Source organism: Leptidea sinapis, chromosome 4 (assembly GCF_905404315.1).
Source record: "Leptidea sinapis chromosome 4, ilLepSina1.1, whole genome shotgun sequence".
Taxonomy (NCBI): domain Eukaryota; kingdom Metazoa; phylum Arthropoda; class Insecta; order Lepidoptera; family Pieridae; genus Leptidea; species Leptidea sinapis.
The window spans coordinates 9,758,538-9,774,201 of record NC_066268.1 but is presented as its reverse complement, the minus strand read 5'-3'; the positions used below and the strand labels follow the sequence as shown (position 1 = coordinate 9,774,201).

Sequence of the window (15,664 nt, the reverse complement as noted above, 5' to 3'; positions counted from 1 at the left end):
GACTGTGAAAACGTCGAAAAAAATTACAAACCCACTAAACACCACCTGAGGTTGGCAAGTGCCCTCTAAGCCTTCACCGAAGGCGACGTTCTCTTAGGGAGAGAGAGGCGTAAGCGGCACTCCCTATGGAGTATCCGCTGGGATTTAGCTCAGAAGGTGCTATCTAATTGGGACAAGTGACATCAGAAGGATGATCACCAACTAGATGTGAATCTAAATGCGCCTGATTATCCCCGGATGCCAAGAGGCGATCCAGGTCAGACGAGAGTTGGTTAGGGGGATCGGTGAGGGCGTTTCTGGGCTCACTGCCTCCTCTTCTCAGGGGATTGGGTTGATTGTCTGAGGACTTAAAGAAAGTATCACACAAGCACTTTATGTGTTGTTAGATGGTGGGGAGCTATAAGTCCCGGTGAAGATTTGCATTCCTGGCGCACCAGTGAGCATTTACACCCTTACGACAGAAAATGTATTGGACCGTTTGAAGTTTATCAATAATGTTGGATTTTTCATGAGCGAAGCCTGGACCGACGCAAGTCATAACCGGTCCAATGCAAACTTTGAAGAGTGTTCGCTTGTTTCTAAACATTTTACTGTGCCTCCCTAACATAATATTTTTTAGGCGGTACAGGTAGAAGCGGGCGGTACCGTTCACCTTCCGAACGTGATGCCTTAAGGTGATATGGGAGTCGAGGGTCACATCCAAGTACTTGGCTGTGGAGCTGAAAGGGATAGGGTAGCCTTATAGATGAATACCCATTCATTCATTCTGCGCTTAAGATCGGAATGGACAGCGTAGCTTTTATCCGGGTTTACCTCTAAACGCCATTTCCAAAACCAGGCACCTAGCTCATTAACTGAGCGTTGGCGCTTGGAGAGGACTGAAGATATCTGTTGGGACGGGACGTAGAGGGCGGTCTCATCGTCAAAGAGAGAGAGAGAGTTGTACTTCATTACTAGGGATGGGAATATCGTTGGTATACGATATGTATAGAAACCAGAGCCCTGTAGAACCCCATCCGTGGAGAGGAGAGGACACCTTCGTGTCCGCAAAAGGTACGGTTGTGCAGATAAAAAGCCACTTTGCGGACTTATCGGATTGGGAGGAATTCATTGGTTGTCTAGCAGCAAGAGGCTCTATCTAGACATATAAATTATCTAAGAGTTAGGGTAACGCAGTGTTTGTGTTCACCGCTCTCTATTAGTGGAGTACGAATTAGTAAGTATTGCAGGTTCGTGAGATGTGTAAACCAATTACATAAGTAGTGATCGGTGTGAGCGTAGTTATTACAGGTAACGATAGATGGCGACTATTTTATTCCGGTAAAATAATTTTACATGAGTAAAGTTTTAGATTTTGGATCAATTTAAGTAAATTTTATAACGCAGTTTTACTACTTCGTAATCCTCAGTCACATTAAAGAGTTCCAATTGTGAGATTTTATACCTATTCGATCGCGTGAAAGTTAACAACGATTCGTATGACGTCGAAAGAGCGCTATGTTTTCCTCTACTGTCACTAGATGGCGCACACAAATAATAGTATTTAATGATATTATAGGTATAAAACTTACATGAGAGGTAGGTATATCAAATTACATATTTATTAAGCTTTTCATACTTTTCAGTTTTTGAAGTCGGTTGTTTTAAAGATAGTGTTTTCCATTTTTTACAATTTACTGTCATTAATCAGGTAAACTATAATATTTTATTGCTTTTTACTATCAAAATATGAAATAGTAATTTTTTATGTTGAAAGGTTCCGTATGCCTTTATCAATAAAGATTCCCTATTTCACGTTCTTGTGAGACACTGACATATCGTGAATAAGGTTTGTTAGCTTTGAATGACAAGTAGACTAACGGCCGTTCTCAATATATTATCTACAGATACTTAGATCTCTATTGAGAAAGAGAAGGTAGTAATTTATCTAAATTACTACCTTCTACTGTCAGTTATTAGCTTTCAATAATCTGAAGCAGTCCCATTATACCCGATAAGTCATTCTTATCGCCTTATATTGGGAGGCGTGAGACGCTCTCCCTTTACGATGCTGTGCCGCTCAGGATTCTTGAAATCCGAATATTCTGAGCGGCACTACGATCGCGCTCGTCACAAAGAGAGAGAAAAAAGAGACTACTATAAACTACTAAGTTTCATTTGCCCAGTAATTTCAATAGCTACGGCACCCTTCAGAATGAAACACAATAATGTTTGCACATTACTGCTTCGCGGCAGAAATAGGTACCGTTGAGGTTAGCTGCAAGCTAGTTCCATAATCTAGCCGGCATCCTGTGCACAGGAGGCTCCCACTGGTAAACTGTAATTCAATAATATAACTGAATGAAGCTTTTACCACAGGGTAGAAAAAAGAAAGTTTTAATGCAGCCACCATATAACCTTGATTTTGCACCTTTAGCCACCTTTACCCTTAAGGTTAAATTCAAGGAAGGACGCCCCTAAATAACTACTTGTACAATTTTTTGTTCCTAACTTCAATTTTCTACATCAACCGATACATGACGCGATGGCATAAGATGGCAACGAAGTGGCATATAAAATACTGATTTTAAATTTAAACAATCTTTAAAAAAATATGTTTTGTATTTTCATATTATAAACTAAAATAATAAAATTAAAACTTATTTATTACACTCCCCCCGGGCTTTCAGAATCCAATAATGTTCAAGTATAAAAAGTCCAATAATGGCAGCTTCTAACAAATGAAAACCCTCTGGAGATCTAGTGAGGACCCGCACGTCCCATCGTCTAGTGAATTAATCTCATTTTCATTGTAACTCTATGGATTTCCCATAGAGTTACAATGACCCATAGAGTTGGACCATGAATAGAATATTTTGAACAGTAGTACCAAATTTTAAATTATCATCTTTAAAAAAAATAACGGAACCTTTAATGAAACAAAAATATTATTTAACAATACTAGTTAATGGGGGCTGCTGAAAATCAGCGATGTGTTGTTATAATACCAACGCAGCATGACGCTGAGTCAGCTCCTTTTGATAACAATAACTGCTACTTTTAAATTAAGATAATCACTCAAATATTATACATATTATATTTGTTTTTTTAATTTTTTGTATTTTTTTATGTTATTAGATCCTAATTATTATTTTTTACCACTGCAAGTCTATTTACTTGTAGCATTCTGCGTGGTTTGTTTTTGTTATTAATCAAATGATCACCACACATTCAATCATTCAATAGCATTTAGAAAACCAAACTCAACGGTTTTAAGCTTTTATTATGGGGGGTCTGTACCTACTGTGATTGCTGACGAATAAAATATCCAACGCCGTCTTTGTGTTTCATATTGATAGTATCAATATGAAACACAAAGACCCGACAGACGTTGTTCTGTTAATAATAAAAAAATTGTTGAGGGTGGAATTTCGTAAAAATACAGATATTTTTTTAGATAACGTTGCTAAGGGGTTGTTGGCTTGTGGGCGTAGATTATGGGCGTTAGTCCTAATCAGCCTAGGAAAACTCTTTAATAAAAAAGCGATTCACTTGATTGTAAGAAACGTGTAATCATTGATAGATTGACAGATGACGGCTTTAATCTTGTGAAATACGGCGATAGCCAGAATGCAACTGTTGGCTTTCAAACAGCCGGAATATACTTCGTCGTAATACACACATCAAAAGAGTCGAAGCAACATGTACTAATTTAAATTTTAGCATGGTTTTTCACATTACTACGTTGTATTTTATTTTTAAAATAATATTTTTAGGGTCCTATGATGTAAAAATAACAGCTGTTGTCTTTATAAATTCTTTTAATAACAGAAATTAACAATATTAGAATATACTGCAGAAACTAAGGTAACTAAGCAACTAAACATTTTATTAACAAAATGAAATTTCTAAAGAAAATGAATTTATTGTGAAAATTTAGGATTATTTAATACAAAGTATGTCCTCCTCTCCTATTCAGAACTTGTCGGCAACGATTATTCATTGAATTAATGAGACTGATTATGTCATCTTGCGGTATTCGCTCCCAATGGAATTGTAGCAATTCCTTCAGCTGTTGGGTTGTTGTCACTTCGTTAAAGTCCTTCAAAACACGTCTCTGGAGCATGTCCCATGCGTGCTCGATGGGGTTGAGGTCTGGCGATTGTGCAGGCCACGGCAATACCCGGATGTTCTCCGTTGCCAAGTATTACTACCGGTTCACCGAGCTGTATGTGAACGCGCATTGTCATGCATTAACGTAAAATCGGAGCCAAAGGTTTGTGCAAATGGATGGACATAAGGTCTGAGAATATCCTCAACGTAATTTTCAGCGTTCATGTTTCCATTTACAAAACGAGCTCAGTTCGCCTGTTCTTCATAATACCCGCCTATATCATAACTGTTGAGCCGCTGTATAGATGAACTTCCTGAATGCACCTGAGCCTTTTAGTATTTCCGGGCCGACAGTACACTCGCACCCTTCTTGTATCAGGCCTAAACCCAAATCGCAACTCATCGAAAAACATAATTTTATCCCATTGATCCTGGGTCCATGTTCTGCGTTCTCAACACCATTCATTTCGACGAGCGCGATTCCCGTGACGTATCGGTGGGCACCTAATTGGGCGTCGGCCTACGCCGTACTCATGCAGTCGATTTCGCACAGTTTGGGGACTTACATCAACACCACTTGAATTTTGTAACCTCAAACTTATCTCTCGAGCGGTTAACATCGGCTGGCTTCTTGCAGTCTGTTATATGTACCGGTTTTGCCGAGTGGTTGTACTCCTTTTACGGCCTGAATGCTGTTCAGTGGGTTCCCTTGTATTATTGTACCGCTACCAAACGCGACAAATAACACTTCTATGAATGCCAAAATGCCAAATTACCTGAGATTGATTACTTCCCGTCAAATGACGTCGCTCCATGACGTAAAGAATATCTGACAATTTTAATTTTTGTCGCTAACTTTATTTAAATGGTTGGTTTAAAATTATAAAATCTAAACTAAACGTAGCCATAAAAACGCACTTAAATTCAAACAAATTCCCTTTATTTTATGATTTTTTTTTGGATTTTATGACCTGGTAATTAAGACCTTTTATTTTATGATAACAAAAATACGTGGTATTTAGATACTTTTTGGTCCTAATACTAACTTGCGAAACATGGCGGTATGAGGACGCTATTTCACGCCGGTTTTTTGTGCGAGTATGGTACTAAGCCTGTCGAGTGTTGCCCGTCTGTGCTATCTTCGTAAAACGGCAGCGAGACTCTCTTACGTCGAACTGTCTCCTAATCCTAAAATACCTTAAATTTTGCAGGTCTATATAAGATTTTACAAAACAGCAGACAAGGTCTATTTCACAGTAATTGACGACGTGAGCACAATAACAACGCTGATAGTCTGCATACTGCGTTCTGTAGTCTGGTTCAGTGTGTGTCAGTAAGTTAGAAGTAGCAACTTAGTGTTGTTAAGTAGTTGTTGCATCGATTGGAAACAATCAGCACCCTTATCCGGCTAACTTAGCTCGTAACCGGCTTCACTCTCAGTCGGGACTCAACTAATACTTGCATCCGACAATGTCGTTTATCGATTCGTCGTACTAATTGGCTGCAAGGTCCTCTATTGTTATAATACAATGGAATTTGTTCAAAAATTTTCAGTTGAGAATATAAACATAATAGAAAATATAATAGCCTTAAACAGGCGAGTGGCTGACCTAGCTCCATGGTTGAAGATTTCTGAGCAGGTCATCTGCATAACAATACAAATGTTGAAGGCATCCAAATTATCCGTCTATATTTCAAACTCAAAAGTATTCTGTTAAAGTTTGTATTGAAAAAAAGTGCCAGTGCCTGCCGTATTTCCAGCTCGTGGTGGCACCAAGTTAAAATAATTATGTTAAATTTTGTATAAATTATCAATTATTTTGGAACCAGGCAATTGTCGATTATATATATATATATAAATATATATATGTAAGCTTTGTGTTGACTTTGACACAGACATTGACATTTGAGCCACCAGTGAGGACGTCATTCTTTTTCTTTGTTCAAATTGAGTAGTTACGGATAATTAAATTACAAAAGTTTTTTTAAACCTCTTTAAAACTCAGTTGTGTTTGTTAATTTGCTTCAGTTTAAAAGTGCAAAAGACGATTTAAGTTTTTAAAATAAGAATAGTAAAGCATGAACATTTAATGTTCGATTCTCTGTTTTAGGTTAGTACCTCCATAATTAGATCATAGTCATATTTGTTATGTAAAACTTAGCTGTATTTAATAAAATAAAACTGTTTTAGATGAATCAAATTGTGTTATGCTTTAACAAGAAAATAAGTAATGGTCTTATATATATAGTAATATTATGGATGTAGCCGTAACATTAAACTGTATGGGTCTATTTTGTTTTTATTACTTTTATGAGTTGCCTTGTTACCCATGTTAGGGCTACCAGGTTCAACTTTTTTTCATGAAAAGTTGCAAAAATAAAAAACATGGAAGTTACCAAAATTTTTATATCAGTACAAATCTCTATGAATGCTTGTGTGATGGTTTTGGAATCATGTGTTACGTAACTTTTCCCCATGGCGGGTGCCGGTCGGCTATGGACGCTATCGGCCCCCGCTCGGCAACGGACGGTTTCGGCCCCCACTGGGCGTGTGGGGCTCCTCCGAACTCAGCCGAAGCAATATTTGGTGAAGTTTATCAATCTCGCTCTGTTGCAGCATCACCTCTCGTTTGAGTTCCTCTAGCGATAGCCGAATCACCATCCACTTTGATTTTTTTTCTAGGACCTGACAATAATATTTTGTAAAAAAAAAACATATCATAGTCCAGTCAACGAAGATGTATAGAGGTTAATGATTGGATTTAAATTTTTGAATTCGTACAGTTGCTTGGACTTATTAGGAGGTGAACATAAAAAGTCTCTGCCAGTAGCCCTTCAGTCTAGGGGTGAAAGAAAGAAGAAGAAGAAATGAAGAATGAGAAGAAATGAAATCTGATTAAATTTGCTTCAAGTTTTACTCCATCAAGTTTTTTTATATCTTGTATAGTTTCCGAGACATCCGCTCTTAAAATTCTGTAAATTTGGAAAAAAATTGCTTCACATTTTTTGCTTTTTTTGACCTAACCCTTCAAGGCATCGTTGAATAACTAAATGCTGGCCAAAGGATTGTTACATGTCATTCTTGAAATTGGTGGCGACCATAAAGTCTGATATCTCGTGTCTTGTTCCCATCGAGGCAGCAGTAATACACTGTTCCCTCCTTAAATTTCACAAATTTCAGATGTGGCTGGGTTAGACCTGCCTCCTCGGATGTATGGGTACAATTGAGAACAACTGTCTAGTCCCAATACTTAGTTAGTTAGAGTTAGAGGTGCAGCTACCAGGCTATATATACTACAACCACGAAGTGTGGCTGCAAAAATCAAGCCTCAATAATTGTTATAACAATTAACAGAATACCAAAATTGCCAGGAATACTGCCTGAATTCGATCCCTCAACTTGATAAGGTGAAAACGATCTGTAGGGTCTTCTGACAGTTTCATAAAAACTCTCTGGCTCTAAGGTTATCTAGGGTACTAGCCCCACGCCGAAAACAGATTTTTTTTCTAGGTAATTAATATTAATTAAATTATGATACGAATTACTTTACATGTGCTTCTTTGATTTCTGCTTGTCGGTTAACTTCATATATGACGATCAGCGAACCTAGAGCAAATATTGCTGCTTCACCTGAAACACAAATTTACTTTTCACTTCTCATACTCGGAAAGTAATGTTGTCTTGTTCTGATTATTGGGTGGAAAATGCTGCTTCCCTCCATAGAGAGGGAAAAACTCATACAAATTACTTTCCACCTAAGGGCCGGAATGAACTTTAAAATAGAACTGCTGTCAGCTGTGAAGAGTTTTATGTAAAAAAACAACTATTTAAGAAAAATGCTGCGGCCATGTAACTTTCTAAATAGCCAGTGTCAACTTTGCGCAAACTTCTTTAAGTGGTATAAGCCGCAACAACTACGCGGTGAGTTCCATATTTAAAATTTAAAAAGTCGAAATAAATTGTCCTAATTTGACAGTTACCCCAGAATAGTATCCCATATCTCAGGGTGCTGTCTACATACGCTTGATATGCTGCTAACACCGCAGTCATATCAACTACTTTCTTCAGCATATGTAGAGCAAATGAGAACCTATTCAGTTTTTTATTGACATAATCTATGTGCGTTCTCCATGATAGATTGTGGTTAAGATAAATGCCCAAGAATTTTGTCGACTTCTCTTCGTTCCTTATTATGAATTTCCTCCTTCATCCACATATTTAATCCATAAGATTGTGTGTTTTTGTAAGCAAATTTCGTTATGCAGGTTTTATTAAGATTGATTTTTAGATTATTAAAATTTAAGCACTCTATTTGTTCGTGCGAATTGTTTATGTAATTTTCATATTATGTTAATGGATTGTATTCAATAAATATGGCAGTACTATATATCAATAAATATGTTTGAGGAATGTCATTTATATAAATAAGAAAAAGCAGTGGTTCCAGAATACTGCCTTGGGCCACGCCAAATGTTGTTTTCCGGGGGTCTGATAAATATTTCATTTTGGTTTTAGCTATAAGATTTATTTTAGTTATTTCTGTTAATTGTTGTCTACTAGATAAATATGATTTAATTACATTAAGAGCATTGTTTCTTATGCCATACGTTAATTAATGATCATTATTAGTTAATATATTGATCAGTATGAAATGGTCCACATAGTCAAAAGCTCTGGTCATGTCCATAGCTATTGCTGTCACTCGTTTTTTATTTTCTAAGCTAGTCATTACGGTTTCCAAAAAGTTGTCAATTGCTTCATTGATAGCCTTATATTTCCTAAAGCCTACTTGCTCTTTAGTCAAAATATTAAATGTTTCAAAGTAAGAATACATGATTTTGTGTATAATTTTTTTAAAACCTTTGATAAGATTGGAATCAGCATATTTTGAATATGCTGATATTTAATCAGCATTGGAAGGCCTATCAGCCTATAAAATTACATATCCAGTTTGTCTTCTTTTTTAAAAATAGGTTTTATCATCGTAAGTTTCATTTTATCTGAGTATATACCATATTCGATACACTAATTCATAGTGTAACTCAATACTGTCGCTATTTTGGTAACCACATATTTAATAACTGTTGTATTTAGATCATCGTATCCGTTACTATTTGTGTTTTTTAATGACTTTATTGCACCCAGAACGTCATAGGAGCATGTTGGGTTAAATACAGTGAGTTAGGTTGATGGTGTCTAGTGTTGTATTTGGGGTTATCATTATAACCACTTTTTTTCAATCGTTGTTAATCTCATCTATAAAGAAATCGTTGAATGCCTGCCCTATCATTTGAGGATTAGTGACAATTTTTGATCCAATTCTAATGGCATCTATGTCTTCTCTAGAGATATTGTTCAAGCTTTCGTTTATTATATTCCAAGTGGCTTTTGTTTTATTAGAGGAATTTTTTATTATATAGTTATTTTGAGATCTCTGTGTAAGTATTATAATTGATTTTAATCTTTTGGAATAAACCTTTAATTTAATTATATCTGATTTACATTTAGTTAATATTGACGTCCACAAAAGCTTCTTTTTTATTTTAGAGCTTGCTCTTGCTCTCCAGGGGTATAAGAACAAGTTCTTCGCCATCTTTGTCGCTTTGTAGAGGATATTTTTATTTTTACAAATGATGAATGATGTGATGTGTCAGGGTTATCTATCAACTCCCCGACGAGCTCGAGGGCGCCCACTCGTCATAGTCGCGGCACTGAGCATGCCCAGTCCCCCACTCTCCCCTCGGCTCGTAGTGTGCGTTGGTGTCAGGGTTACCTATTAAGTCACTCGTCATAGTCGTGGCACTGAGCTGGCCCAGTCCCCCACTCTCCCCTCGGCTCCTAGTGTGTGATGGTGTCAGGGTTACCTATCATACCATACCTATCATACTCCTTTATACCACGGGCTGGCGTGTGCGTTTACGTCAAGGAGGATGTCTGTTCTCGACGCCTGAGTTTTCCTGAAGGACAGGACCTATCCATCATCTGGCTGCATGTAGACTGCGATAACCATCCGCGAATCTACGCATGCCTGTATAGGTCCCATAGCGGTAACACAAAGACTGACCGGCTCCTTGAACACATCCAAATGGCTACAGATTCCGTGTTGGAGCAGATCCCTACTGCAGAGATCGTGTTTCTTGGCGATTTTAACGCCCACCACGCCGAATGGCTAGGCTCACGTACCACCGATCATGCAGGGAGATCTGTCCACGACTTCGCCTTAGCATATGGTCTGACGCAACTGGTTATTGCGCCAACGCGAATCCCAGATGTGCAAGATCATACACCTTCACTGTTGGACCTTCTGTTGACCTCACATCCGGACGGCTACCTAGTTTCCGTTGACCCTCCTCTGGGATCGTTGGACCACTGCCTGATCCGGAGCACCGTGCCGATCACGCGCCTAACACAGCCCCGATTCTTAGGATGTCGCCGCGTGTGGCACTATAGGTCAGCAGAGTGGGACGAGATGCGGTGCTTTTTTGCATCCTATCCATGGAAGCTTGTTTTTCGCTGGGAGATCCAGATGCCGCTGCTGACGCTGTTGCTGATGTGGTACTGCAAGGTATGGAACTATTCATTCCATCCTCCTCTGTGCCCATCGGTGATAGGACCCAACCATGGTTTGACCGCTCCTGCAAAATAGCCTGTCGCCGAGAGCAGGAGTGCTATCAAGCTTGGGTCAATGCGGTGGTATCTAAGCATATGAATTCCAGCGAAGTTAAAAGGTGTACGCTCAAATCCGTCCAACTACCGCCCCATTGCCATTACCTCCATTTTCTCTAAAGTAATGGAGTCGATCATCAACCGCCAGCTCTTGGGATACCTAGAGGGGAACCAGCTGATCAGCGACTGCCAGTACGGTTTCCGTCAGGGTCGCTTAGCTGGTGATCTTCTTGCATACCTCACCCATAAATAGGCGCAAGCGGTTGAGTCGAAGGGAGAGGCGTTGGCGGTGAGTTCGGACATAGCGAAGGCCTTCGATTGGGTGTGGCATAAAGCGATTATAGCGAAACTGCCATCCTATGGGATTCCCGAGAAGTTGTGCAAATGGGTCACTAGCTTTTTGGCTGATCGGAGTATCAAGGTTGTTATCAACGGTGCATGCTCCGACTTAAAACCCATAAACGCTGGTGTCCCGCAAGGCTGCGTGCTATCCCCTACGCTGTTTCTTCTGCATATTAATGATATGCTACAAATCAGCAATATTCATTGCTATGCAGACGACAGCACAGGGTATGCTTCCTACACCAGCCGTGCCAACATGTCCCGGGATAGCGTCGACGAGAACCGGAACAAACTTGTGTCTGAAATCGAGACTATGCTTTGCAAAGTCTCGGAATGGGGCCGACAAAATTTAGTCCAATTCAACCCCAAGAAGACACAAGTTTGTGCGTTCACCACTAAATACCTCCACCTCCTCTAACTGCCACAGCCTGTATTGGCATACTTGGCGTCGATATATCGAGCGACGTTCAGTTCCGTGGTTACTTGGAAGTGAAGGCCAAGCTGGCCTCAAAAAAGCTTGGTGTACTCAGTAAGGTGAGACAGTACATCACTAAAAGCCACCGCCTGCAACTTTATAAGGCGCAAATTCGGCCTCACATGGAGTACTGTTCTCACCTCTGGGCGGGTGCTCCCCAGTACCAGCTTCTTCCATTTGACCGCATACAACGAAGAGCGGCTCGAATCATCGACGATCAAGTCATCTCCGATCGGCTTGATTCTCTAGCATTGCGTAGAGATGTGGGTTCTCTCTGCATCTTCTACCGCATTTATCACGGGGAGTGCTCAGAGGAGCTGTTCGGGTTGATTCCAGCGGCTGAATTCCACCACCGGACATTACGTGCAAAGTACCATCCGCATCACGTAGACGTCTGGCATTCCACAACCGCGCCTTTTTTTTGAATCAACTACCGGCAGCGGTCTTCCGTTTGCCCCCTCTCATATAAAAAAAAATCAAATCCCCACCGAGCTCGAGGGCGCGCACTCGTCATAGTCGCGGCACTGAGCTGGCCCAGTCCCCCACTCTCCCCTCGGCTCCTAGTGTGCGTTGGTGTCAGGGTTACCTGTCAAGTCCCCGCCGAGCTCGAGGGCGCGCACTCGCCATAGTCGCGGCACTGAGCTAGCCCAGTCCCCCACTTTCCCCTTGGTTCCTAGCGTGTGATGGTGTCAGGGTTATCTGTCAAGTCCCCGCCGAGCTCTAGGGCGCGCACTCGTCATAGTCGCGGCACTGAGCTGGCCCAGTCCCCCACTCTCCCCTCGGTTTCTAGTGTGTGATGGTGTCAGGGTTACCTATCAAGTCCCCGCCGAGCTCGAGGGCACGCGCTCGTGACAATGGCGGCACCCGCGCTCGCAGCACGGAGCTTGCTGCGCCCCCCGCACTCCTTCCGCCCACCAGCCGCAGTCGCCACAGCCGCACACTCCACTCCACGCGGTGAAATAGCTCCGCCGTGCGCACGCACACAGCGGTGCCGAAGCGGGGGTTCGTCTTCGCAATATCCTTTAACAAAACTTTGACGTGTTGCGCAACATTGCTAAGCATCAATATGATTTACCTAATAATAACAATCAACTAATCGAGAACTTCCCACAAAAAAACCTCCACCACTACAAATAGCTCTTAGGTTGCCACTTACAATACCTATGGTGCGGGGACATTCTTATTCTTTATTTACTTATTACTTATTTATTAATTGCTGCAACGCTCACTCGCTGTGTCATAAAAATGATTATTTAGTTTTGATGTCAATATGGATGCAAGGAGCTTATGAATTGTGGTTGAGCATATTATTAGTCGTAAGTTTCTAGGTTCCGTTTTACTACCCGATTTATGGAGCAGAATGACGATGCCTGTAGTCATAAAAGATTGGAGGGATTTCTAATATTGTTTAGCTAACCACTAGCGTGTTAAGACCGCAACCATTTTAATCAAATATTTTGCAATCCATATGGACCCTGTGTTTTCCAGTAACGGGCAAATTGAATTTTTGTTATTAGTTATGAACTGCGGTGTAGCTTTTGAACAAAGGTGTAACTTCTTGAATTCTGTTCAAATAAAAATGCAGGCCCAGATTTGACCATTCACATTTCATTACAAATGGAGAATATCCAAATGTTATAGTGTGCATATTTATTGTATGTTGGTTCAAGAGAACTCCTGGGAACTATAAATATTAAATTTTGATAGTAATATTAGTACAAAAGGACTGTCGATTGTTCCGTTGACAAGTTTCTACAAAAATATACTGTTTTGAAGTTTTCTGCGGTTATTAAGTCTCTAAACCAAAATATAGCAAACAGCTGACTTGGGAGTTTCGTAGCCAAAGGATAGGTGCCATATTTTTTCTGTACACTATCCACGCTTACTATTTATACGCCACAGTGGGGCTTCCAGAATAGAATACTGCTATACTCCAAAGTGCTGCGCACCAAAGGTCTCAATTATAAGATTTTATTGCTGGATTAGTCTAGAATAATGTAAAAATCAGTCCTGCTATCACACATTATTACGGCTGGATCAGTGTGCAGACAAAGACTAACAATTATGAAATGAAGACTAGGGTAACACACATTGTTCAGAGATAGCAACATGTAATGGATTTTCACCTTGATCTTAGAGGCGATGGGAGAGCTCATCCGCCGGGCCAGGAGTGTGGCCAGCTTGAACATCGGGAAGCTCTCCGACTGCATCGGTACGGCCGATAGCCGCTGGTCCGCACACAATCACGTTCTGCTTGGTTGCTTCAGAAAAGTTTGGTATTCATTTTATCTTTGTTTATGTATATAAAAAAATAGATTTAAAATTTCTATAACAACATTTGAACAGACATTATTATTATTACTTTACGGTGTGACAATATGTCACTTATAAAAATGAGATCTTGTCGTCTGCGACAAATCTATCTGATTCACATAATGCTGCGAATACATTGTCATTGGTTCTCTATGGTTCAGTGAAATATTCCAAACATATATTTCGATAAAACTCCATCAGGCTTAAATGACATTTTCATCAACTTACGTTATAAGGCATAGAATTTTCAAGAACTTTCGTTTTCCACATAGCCATACCGGTAACACATGACAATGTTTAGTATTAGAAGTTTACTTAAAAATCACAATAAAATACTATTACTTTATTTTTTAAAATTTAAAATAAATAGGACCTGTTAAAATTAGATTTCATAATATTGGGGATATAATTTTTCGGTCAACATTTTCGTCCTTCTGAGACCGCAAATAAGGATTTGGTGAATAAATTTGAGTCGACGGGTTTGGTAGTTAATTTGCCAATACCAACGCGTGTTCAAGTGACAATATCGAAGCCGTAAGCGATAGACATAGATCTCCGGTGTAGATGCCGGCTTCCAGCACGACGAAACGTAAAGTATCAGGCCGGGTTTCCACCAAAATAGAGAGAGGAGAGGAGAGAGGAGAGGAGATTAGCTGTGAAGCGGTCAGGGTATTTTCACCAAAGCGGAGAGGATATGTGTAGCGGTGAGGAGATGTGAGCTCTGCGTAGCGGAGATGTGAGCTGTGAGAGCTCGAAATCAGTCAACTGATATCTACAAATGGAAGACGTCCACCTTTTTTAACAACGGTATCGTCAAGCCTACAAGTCTATTATATTTCTTATATATTTATGAATGAGATGATATGGAACCTACTTAATCGAGATACATTTTGTAACCTATAATACTTTCGCTTCTACATGTCAATGCTAATTGTTCAGGAAATAAATCTATTGCAGATTTAAAAATAAAGCATAGATATTGGAACGAAGTTCCTTACGGCAGGCTTGGAGGAGATAGGGATTTTGCTGCGGGACCGAACTGAAAAAAATGTGTTAGTAAAATCTTTTTTTATAAAAGTCCGTGGAATAAAACCGTTAAATGAGACGTGCGCATGCGCGACAGTCGTATACACAAGCGAGTAGTGTATATTTTGTAATTATTTCTATTTCTATGTAATTTTATGTTGTCAAACAAAAATAAAGAGACATATTTTGTTATTTTAATTGATAATTTAGATTAGGATTTTTCTTTATTTTACGTAATTTTTTATTTCCTAAAATACTGAATTTCCTAAATACTTTCCTGTATTTAAAAAAAAACTAATCTGCAAAATTTAAGAGAAAAATCAAGAAAACCTACATAAAATTGAACACGATTTTTTTTTTCTACCTGGTGTCCCACGACACCACATCTTTTTTTATATATTGCTTTCTTACCTTAACTGCTGGTTACAAGGGGTAGATGTAGGCTGATGTCAAGGGTTAATGGTAAAAATTGAGGTTTTATAGCGCACAATGTTAGAACATTTTTATTTCTTATATTTTATGTTAATTATACTTAGATTAAGGATTGGTCTCCGCTGCGCTGAAACTAGATACCGATATTGTTCTTAGGTAGTTCTTCAGTCGAGGGATGAAAGAAAGAAGAGGGAAGAAATGAAATCTGATCAAATTTGCTACAAGTTTTACTCCGTCAAGTTTTTTATATCTTGTATATTTTTCGAGACATCCGTTCTTGAAAGTCTGTAAATTTGAAAAAAAAAACTTGCTTCACA

At 39.4% G+C, this 15,664-nt stretch overlaps 1 long non-coding RNA gene across 2 annotated transcripts; it reads right to left on the bottom strand.

Moving 5' to 3' along the window:
- Positions 1-6,494: 6,494 nt before the first annotated feature.
- Positions 6,495-13,964, bottom strand: LOC126979856 (uncharacterized). 2 transcript variants are annotated; one of them, XR_007732893.1, is made up of 4 exons: positions 13,703-13,964; positions 12,389-12,596; positions 7,639-7,723; positions 6,495-6,778 (listed from the first exon to the last, which is right to left on the bottom strand). It is a non-coding gene; the product is annotated as an uncharacterized LOC126979856 (long non-coding RNA). The 2 variants fall into 2 exon arrangements; XR_007732892.1 differs by having other exon boundaries at positions 7,644-7,723.
- Positions 13,965-15,664: the final 1,700 nt, after the last annotated feature.